This window comes from Gossypium hirsutum, chromosome D05, assembly GCF_007990345.1.
Source record: "Gossypium hirsutum isolate 1008001.06 chromosome D05, Gossypium_hirsutum_v2.1, whole genome shotgun sequence".
Classification (NCBI taxonomy): domain Eukaryota; kingdom Viridiplantae; phylum Streptophyta; class Magnoliopsida; order Malvales; family Malvaceae; genus Gossypium; species Gossypium hirsutum.
In genome coordinates this window covers 21,116,919-21,126,976 of record NC_053441.1, presented here as the reverse complement: position 1 = coordinate 21,126,976, position 10,058 = coordinate 21,116,919, and the positions used below count along the sequence as shown (strand labels likewise).

Below are 10,058 nucleotides of genomic sequence, written 5' to 3'. Positions count from 1 at the left end.
AATCAATTTCTGGCTCGACTCTCTAACGTCCCCAGCGGAGTCGCCAAGCTGTCGGAATCGTTTTTTGAAAACAAAAATTTAGTTGTCGACTTTAAAAATAAAAACTGGAGTCGCCACCGATCCTTTATTAAGGTGTGATCGGCGCACCTTAAAAATAATTTTGGTCTGCGGAATTTGAGAAAATAAGTTCGGGAGTCAGTTACGCACGAGGAAGGATTAGCACCCTCGTAACGCCCAAAATTGGTACCAAATTGATTTTATTTATGCCTTGGTGTCGAAAACTTGAAAAGATTTTAAAAGGAAACTTTTTTATTTCATGAATGAATTAAAATGATAAGACATTCTTATTTCAAAGAAATAAAACACCACACCCAGTGAGTTAAGGCACAATGTTTTTAAATCCTCAAAATACCCAAATATTGCCTTTTGCTTTTGAAAATTCTTATTTCGAGAAGAAAATGTCATGACCAGTAAGTTAGGACCCAACATTTTTGAATTCCCGAGAATAAGCTTTTATTTGAAATTTGTGAATTTATTGCAAACAAACACTTGGCTTTCTAAATTCATCGAAAAATAATCGCAATCCAATAAGTTAGGACACGATCTTTCTCGAGAATCATGAATGCCAAATATTTTGGAAATTTGTAAAATATGATGATTTTAATGCTGTGGCAAAACCAAAATATATTTCCCAAAAGGTATGTTAAAAAGTTAATGTACAATATGAAACAAAAACTTTAATTTAAAACATATGTGAATAAATATTTACAAAATATATATACAAGTACAATATACAAGTAAATTTGCAAATATGTGTACACATTTATTTAACACACATATACAAGGATACATATAAAAAGATAGAATGGAGTATATCAATCAAAAACTAAAAAAAATGCATGTATGTATTTGAAAATCGTGAAAAAAAAATATAAAAGTATGTACATGTGCTCATGAAAATTTTGAAAGTAAAATGAAAATATAAAAAATATGTATATGTATATGTATATATATTTACAGCATAAAAGAAATGAATATGTATATATCTATAAAATATAAAAGCTAAAAAGATAAAAATGAAACATGTAAAACGTATGTAAAATATATGCATGCGTTTAAGAAGTCTAAGAATATATACGCATTATAATAAGAAAAATATGTATGTATAAAGATATGAAAATAAAATAATACAAGAATGTATATGTATATGTATATACATATATTTATATATAAAATGCGCATGGATTTATAAACGTTTAAAGGAATATGTGTTATAAATATATATATCTTATAAATGGTGTATAAGCATAAAAATGGAATAAATGATATAATAATGGTGTGAAAAAGGATTAAAAATGCAAAATAACTAATAAATGACATTAAAATAAAAAGGAGGACCGATTTGCAACACGCGAATTACATGAGGGGCCAGAATGGAAAATAATCCGCCCCTAAAACACTGCGCAGCAATGGGACCGTTTTGAAACAAAAATCAAATATGCGGCCCAATTTAAAAAAGAAACAAAATGAGTTTAATTGAAACGCATCACAAAAAGAAGGGGCTAAATGCACAATTATACCATTAAAAGCCAGAACGCGCGGATCCTCCCCTCCGGGTCGGGTCACTGTGCTGGTTTGGCCATTTAAAACGGCGCCGTTTTGCTTATGTGCTTTAAAACAATTTTTTTTGAAAAAAAAACAAATGTTTGCAGCAGTAAGAAGGAAGGAAAAAAAAAACCCTCTGCTAGGTTTTTTCAACCCCAGCTCTCACCGCCGCCGTTCTCCGGCGAGTCAATCCCTGGGGCTCCGTCAAGCTCCGATTTGAGCGAGACGAACGCAGTTTTGACGGCGAATCCTCGAAGGTATTACCCCTCTCCTCTTTTATATTATTGTTAAAAATAAAAGAATAAAAATGAAAACTAAATGTATAAATAAATCAAACATCCACAAAACAAACTAAAAAAAATTACAAAAACCGCTGTTATTCAAAAATTTTGAATCCGTTTTTCCTTTCCTTTGTATTTCCAATCTTCTCTCAATACCCTCCCCCCTTTTCCAATGTACAGATTAGGCTTTTTATAGCCTAAGAAAATACATTAGTTTTACAATATTTTCCTTTGTGGACTCTTAGTCCGTTTTTATAGGTGTTCATGGAGAATACGGCGCGCGTGGAGAAGGTCAATTCCGGATCTTGCGGCGGCTGGAGACTGCTGGAGGCACATGCAACTAGGGTTGCTGCTTCTAAACATTTGCTTTGGGCTATGCTGAAATCGAGCTAGGGTAGAACCTAGATTTTGGGCCAGCTAATGATATTGGGCTTGTAAAAATGGACTCTTTATTTGGGTTTTTACTCTCTGCTTTGATTCATTGTTTTTAGAAGTGGGCCCAGGCAAATAATTGGTATTACATAGTGTATTCATGAATAATTATATTTATCCAATATAAAAATAAAGGGTAAGCTACACCTATGGTCATTTTTGTTTACCTCAGGTTACATTTTAGTAATTTATGTTTGAAATGTTACATTTTAGTCACTTACGTATCGTGTTGTAACATTTTAGCCACTAAGTCGTTAATTGTCGTTAATAGTGCAACGGTAAGCTGATGTGGCACGTTAAATCATCATTTCAAATAAAAAAATTTAAGTTAAACTATACAATTAGTCCTCATATTTTTTCGTTTTGAGTAATTTAATTTTTATCTTTTATGTTCTTTTATCTTTCCTTTTTTTCTTTATTTTCCATTCTCTTTTTTTCTCTCTCTCTTTTCCTACCTTCTCCATTTCTTTTAACATGACAAAAAGTCAAAAAAGAAGCTTGATATTGATTTATGGGTTTTGTTTATAGGCAATGATGGCTTTCGACTTCTTGCTTCTTTCTTTGCAGTCAATTCGACTTCCTGATATGTTAAAAGAAATGGAGAAAGTAGGAAAACAAAGGGAGAAACAGAAGAAAATGGAAAGAAAAAAAGAGAGAGGAAGGTTTAAAGAGCATAAAAGAAATAAATTAAATTTCTCAAAACGAAAAAATTTGGGGACCGATTATATAATTTAATCTAAAATTTGTTAACGTGCCACGTCAGCTTACTGTTACACTGTTAACGACAATTAACGACTCAGTGACTAAAATGTTACAACATGATAACGCAAGTGACTAAAACGTAACATTTCAAACATAAGTGACTAAAATTTGTTTGAAATGATGATTTAACGTGCCACGTCAACTTATTGTTACACTGTTAACGGCAATTAACGACTTAGTGACTAAAATGTTACAACACGATAACGCAAGTGACTAAAACGTAATATTTTAAACATAAGTGACTAAAATGTAACTTGAAGTAAATAAAAGTGACCGTCGGTGTAGTTTACCCAAAAATAATTTGATGTATTTATTTATTTGAATGTGTATAATTAGATCAAAATTATTTGAACCACAATTAGAGTTTTACGTGTATAATTGTACCAAATTAAAGTTCACGTATACAATTATATATTAAATCAAAGTTCATATATAACTTTGAGATTTATCCCTTTTTAACTTTGAAAGTTATATTTTACTTTATACGGATTATTGATTTGTTTTAACTTTTTTCTATACATTAGTCCATGGTATTGAGAAAAGGCATCTCATATAAAAAAAATTAAAAAATATCACCCAAAAAAAAATATAATTATGGTTATTTAAAAAAAAAGTAAAGTTGAAGCATTGATAAAATTACAAAGGAGTTCTTGATAAATTTGTAACAAGTTAGCAATCCTTCAATTAATATATTATTTTTATTGAGAAAAAATAAACAATGTCTTAACAAAACTTAAATGGATTACTTATTTAATCAATTTTATAAAACCAAATGCAAGAAAATTAAAATTTATAATTTTTTAATAGTTACTTAGCTGTTATTTTATAATTTTGTTTTAGACGGATGGGTGTTGGATAGATAATATTCAATTTTATTTTAAAGAAATTATCTTCTAATCATAAAGATATATTAACAATTTCATTTAATATTTGGATAAGAAAATATAAAAAGTAGGTATAAATTTAAATGTGGATTTTAGTAGTTAAACTTGATAATAGACTCATCCGAAAATTGGAAGGATTTGGGTAAATAACAAGTGGGGCTTTGGGAAGGATTTTTGGCCCGAATTAGCCTTTTTTTTTTGCATTGTCTTAATATTATTTATGTATAAAGAACTTTTTTAATATATTTTTAATTTGTTGAAAAATATTTATTTTAATATTTTTAGTGTATTTGATGTATTATTTTTATATAAAAATATAAAAAATTTCAATGCGAACGGACCGAGTTGGGCTCGAATTTAGTATTTCTTATCTAAATCGGAGTTGGGCAAAATTTTAAGTCCATTTTTTAAACCAAAACCTAGGCCTAAAAAACAAGGCTAAAATTTTACATCGACCTGACCTAAACCCAACCATGATCAAATCTAGTGCGGGTTAGTAAATTTTATATACTAAACCCAGAAATTGTAACAAGAAAATCGGGTTGCCCGTTTCCGAATTAAAGAAGAAAAAGAAGTTAGTAAATTTTATATACTAAACCCAGAAATGGTAACAGGAAAATCGGGTTGCCCCTTTCCAAATTAAAGAGGAAAAAGAAGTTAGCAAACGAACGAGATGGGGTTGAATGATCAAGGCCACCTGAATTTGTATTGGAATAGGTTAGGACCAAGGCAGGCTAGAAGTGAAGTTACGTATGTGTCAAAGAGTTGTGCTAAAAATGGAATTCTCTTCTTTTGACCCCCAACTTAATGGTTTTCTTCAAGCTCATTTCCCCCTCTTCTCTTTCACTCGTAAGCTGACATGTTATGTTAATTAATAGTTTAGTGGCTAAAATATTACAACACGATAACATAAATGACTAAAATGTAACCTAAAGTAAACAAAAATGATTGTTTTAATAGTTTACCAAATATAATTTAGGTAAATGAAGAAATTATTTTCAATGTAAGAGTGTGGTTCCTAGTAGGAGTGAATGAAAATCCAATCTTTATTGCAACCTTGGTGTATGTTGCTATTCTCCACCACTACTGACTATGGCAAATTCGGTATGAGTAGGAAGTATATTTAAATTAATCTTTTCTTCTCATTTCTTTATGGCAAACACATCAAACATCAACGACAAATAGCTTATTGGGGTTGTACTGAAATCAAATGACATCCTAAAAGCCTGAATGAAGCACATCACATGGATGAGAAACGAAAATAAAATTAATGCACGGCGGCTAATGTGACTGACACCTACTAAATTATTTATCCTAAAATAAACTCACGGCTATGTGCGTGCTATCGTCTAATGTAACTCACCCTTTACAACTATCCTATAACTAAGTATAAGGTTTTTTTTTATTTTGTTCCAACTTTTTTTCCGAACTCGGGTGAATTTTATAAGTGAAAAGTCATGAATTGAATTATTTGAACTCATATCACATTAAATTTAGTTATGAGATCACAAATCTTAAGATTGATGGTTCAATTAAAATCATTATCGAATTTTACATATTTTATCTTTCGATTTGTAATTATCTCCATCACAGTTAAGGCATGAGTCTTAACAATAAATCAATATTGAATTTTGAATACATTTTATATAATTATTTGAGTAATGACCCAAGAGAATCAACCTGAGTTTTGGAAAAGTCAAAATCCAAATGCACGCTGGTAGGTCTGGAGAATTTGTATGCAATTGTGATTTTGAACAAGTTAGAGAAAGTTTTTCTTTATCTATTTTTTTATCCCTGATGTATCCCTTCCTTAAGCCTAATAAATTGGACCTTCATCATGATCCATCATATGTTTCCATGTTTCTTTCATATTCAATGAAACAAGTTTAAACTTTTAATATATAGTAGTAGTAGAAAATTTCCAATGGGTATACCAGGCATCGGCCCATATATGATTAGATGGGCTCAGTTCAAGGCCCGCAACTAGTATGGGCCAGGTGGTATATATTGAAAAAAGTCTGAAGAATATCATATCAAATATGTGAGAGAGAACCTTAAAAAGTGGATGCGTAGATGTTTATTACATTTGATGTTGAGGCAGCAACAACACTCGAGTATCAACATCAACAACAGGTTTGCGAAGGGGAAAATCAATCATGTTAGGCGAGGCAGCAAAGTTTGTAGGAATTGAGCATTGGAAAATTCTCCTCACCAAATGAGAGGAAAAATCCAGCCTATATGCTGACATCAATTTCTAATAAAATTAACAATGACAAGCATTTCGCTGTCTTCCAGAAACTCAGAGGACGCAACCTCGATTTTCATAATCAAACTTCTCACCATAATAATTAACATTTCACCTCAAGCACTCGTCTTTTTGTAATACAATTAAATCGTAATAGTAAACGAATCATATAGGGTTGATTAGAAAACGCCGTGATTTTGGGTAATTTATTTGGCTGCCAATCTATTTAAAATTTCTGGCTTTTTCCTTTGTAATTTTTCAGTCCACTTCCATTTGTATTTTTGAGTGCGTATTGACTTCAATGTGGTTCTTCTTTGATTTGTGGTATGCTAAAGAAACAGTACCCAATGACACTTTGGAGCCTAATGCTTGACCTCACTTCTCTACTCTTTTAATACAAAACAATGTGTACACAAGTCAAGATTCGTTATTAGCTTTCAAATTTAGTTGATGTCAAAATTTTACCTCGTCTCACTCTTGAGTTGTGTATTTAATCATCATTTTTAAATTTAACTATTATATTTTTTGAAATTTTGAAATTTTATTTTTCACCCAAATAATAATTGTTAAATTCATTGACTAAAATGATAAGACTTTTTTTTTTGTAAAAATTATGTGAAAGATTCAAAATTCAATATGGCATTATAAATGCGATAATATATTTACTGCATAAAATTTAATAATTATATTTAGTATTAAGGTTAAATTTTCAAATTTTGAAAATCATCAAATTAGAACAAAAGTAATATATGCATGCGTATGAAATTGATTTCTACACTCAAAGTACTAGTTTAAGAAGGATGATAAAGAAAGAAAGAAAAAAGCATACCTTCACTCTCTAGTTTAAGACTGTTGATTATTTACATCCTGAGAAAAGAAATGTTGGAATTTGCATTGAATCATGATTTGTTTCTTATGCCACAAAGAAATACATGAACCATGTGATATTTCTTGTAGTTGACAATCATGCATTTGAATTTTGTAGCATAAATTTAAGAAAAGAAATGTTCAAATTTGCATGTGATTTTAGATTTTTATTAAATTAAGAGAAGGGGATTTGGAATCTACAGCCTTAGGCAGTACTTACAGAAGAACAGCATTTATAAACAAACGAAAAAATCCTCAATTTTTCTAAATAATTTTTTTGAGATAGAGTGGGCAATTGTTCAAAACAACTTAAGTCAGTTAATTTTTAGATCTATTGGAGATGATCTTTTTTATTTTTCTCCAAATACAATATTCATTGTAGGTGGTTAAGGACAAGTTTCTTCAACAATAAAGGGTTTAGCCTCAACATCAATAGAACATTATAGCACACAGACAATTGATGTCACAACTTAAGCATGTCATATCTACAGTAATTGCAATTTGCAAGCACTTAATACAATAAGGAAATCAATCCCGGATAGTCCAAAATGACAAGCAAAAATTAGTAAAAGAACCGACCATCCACCAAACTTGAGAAGATGATGACACAACCAGCCCTAAAATCACTTACAAAAGCAATACTACATGCATAAGTAAGATTAAAAAACGTGCTACAAGAGCAAACAAAAACTTTTAAAAGTGGAGACTTATTAAATAATGGAAATCAAACAAAAAAATATAAAATTTAAAGACAACACGAGTCTAAACCGACTCGTGAAATCATTTATTATTCTAAAATACTTTTAAAATATAAACATATTAAGAAGTCGACGTAGAGCCACCCACTTTTCAAAAAAACTGTTGGTGGTCAGTAGAGTTTCAGCGACAACAAACACTGTCATCTATCCATCACAACTTGTAAAGACAACAAAGATACACACAAAATAGGTTTGCGGACTAAAAAAGATAGAAGACACATGGAATGAATGAGTAGATGAAATAAAGAGCGGTTGTTGGGAAGGAGAAAATGACAAGTAGTAACCAAGTCGAAAGTTGGTATCGTCGCTAAGTAAAACAAAAGAGAAACAAGAGAAAAAAATAAATTTGTAAGGCCTTTTCCCAAATTTTGTTAATCTTAATAAATGTTGGTTTATTATTAACAAAAAAACGTAATTAAATCTATTTATTTTTAAATATGTAGGTAATGATTAATTAGATTTTTATTGACATTCAAATTATGTTGATGTATAAAAAGAATAATATTATCAAACAATGTTTGGAGGAAAGTAATTTCCAGAAAGCAGGGTAATACTTTTCACCCTACCAACTAGGTAGGAGAATAAGGTCACCAGTCCACCTCAACACGAATCATATTCGCCATTAATGTTCCTCAAAAGAAGTCCTATTAAAGGAAAGAAAAAACCTAAAAGGAAAAGGTTTGGTCAACCAAAATCGAAATGTTTTAGAAGGGAAAAAAACCCAAAATATAAAACATTCCTTAATTAAAACATGCATTGCACGTAGTTACATTAAAGCCCCATTTCGGAAAAAACTATATGCTACTCATACAAGCACGTAGCAACCATGAAAAACGTTTTAGCCCTTTCCTTTTTTCCAAATGAAAGTTTTGAACATCATTTTCAGTTGGCATGTGATATTATATAATGCACTTAAACACCACATGATTCTTCCATTATTTGAAAAAAACGCGTCGTGCTTCTCAAATCATTAACTTGGGGAGTCCACTATCAATTTCGCCCCACTTCTTCTATTATTATTGTTATATGAAATGTATCTTAAACAAATTAATGTTAATAGGGTTTACGAAAACCATTATCACGGGCCGCGATTTAAATTTTACGACTATTGCACAAAAAACGTTTTATTAAAGTTAATCTACTAAATGGGATTCATTTAACCCACTTGAACTGGTTCGATTCGAAGAACAAGTGACGAAACTCATCTACTTGAAGCCTTGGTGGCCTAGCGAAGCATTTACAGAAAATTAGGGCTATATTGGTAAATAGGGAAAGTAAACTTAGAAGATTTGTAATATGATAAATTTGATTTTGTAATATTGGGAATTATATAAATCCCTTAATTGTAGATAGATTTCGATCTCGTTCGTTGATATAAAGTTAGTTGTATCGTTAGATTGAGAGAACTCAACTATAAATAGAGAGCCTCCTTCTCGTTGGTATCTATTGTATTCCATTCTTAAATAGTGAATACTATTTTCTATCTAAGCATTTTTACTTTTCGAAAGTTAAGCTAATTTAGGTGCATTTGAAACGAAGAAATCGACTAAGACAACATAAATTACACGACGAAAAGTCTAATACTGTGACACTATCATATAACTATTATTGAATCATACATTTAGTCAACCTTAATCTATTTCTCTTATTCTTGTGATTCCAACTTTCCAATATATATTATTGCAAAACAGAATCAATATTTCTTCTTCTTTTTTTCTTTTTAATTTCATCGGTTAGTTAAAGGTAGACGTGATCATGGGCCGGGTCGGGTTCGGGTCGGGCCCAGATAAAATTTTAGGCCCGTTTTCTAGGTCTTGGCCCGGCCCGGCTCAAAATATGGGCCTAAAAATTTGTCCAAGCCCGGTCCGGCCCATTTTAAATATATATTTGATTAAAAATAAAATATATATTTTATTAAAAATAAAAAATATATATTTAATATATAATCCGGGCTGGGCCCGAGCTAAAAAAGTTTTACCTGAGGCCCGAAAACAGGCCTCATTTTTTACCCAAACTCATATTTCGGGCCTTTATTTTTACCCGAACCCTCTCATTTTTCAGGCGGGCCGTCGGGCCGGGCCGGATAACCTATTCGAGTATGTCAGCAACTATGGTAATTAGCAGTTAGTAGTTAGAAGTCTTGACAGTTAGTAGTTAGGGTTGGTTAACAATTGTATTATAAATCGTATAATTCTATATGGTGTAAAGGGAGAATTATTCAGTA

At 30.9% G+C, this 10,058-nt stretch overlaps 1 long non-coding RNA gene across 1 annotated transcript; it reads left to right on the top strand.

Moving 5' to 3' along the window:
- The first annotated feature begins 1,727 nt into the window (after positions 1-1,727).
- LOC107903132 (uncharacterized) lies at positions 1,728-2,484 on the top strand. Its single transcript, XR_001685708.2, has 2 exons — positions 1,728-1,862; positions 2,132-2,484. It is a non-coding gene; the product is annotated as an uncharacterized lncRNA (long non-coding RNA).
- Positions 2,485-10,058: the final 7,574 nt, after the last annotated feature.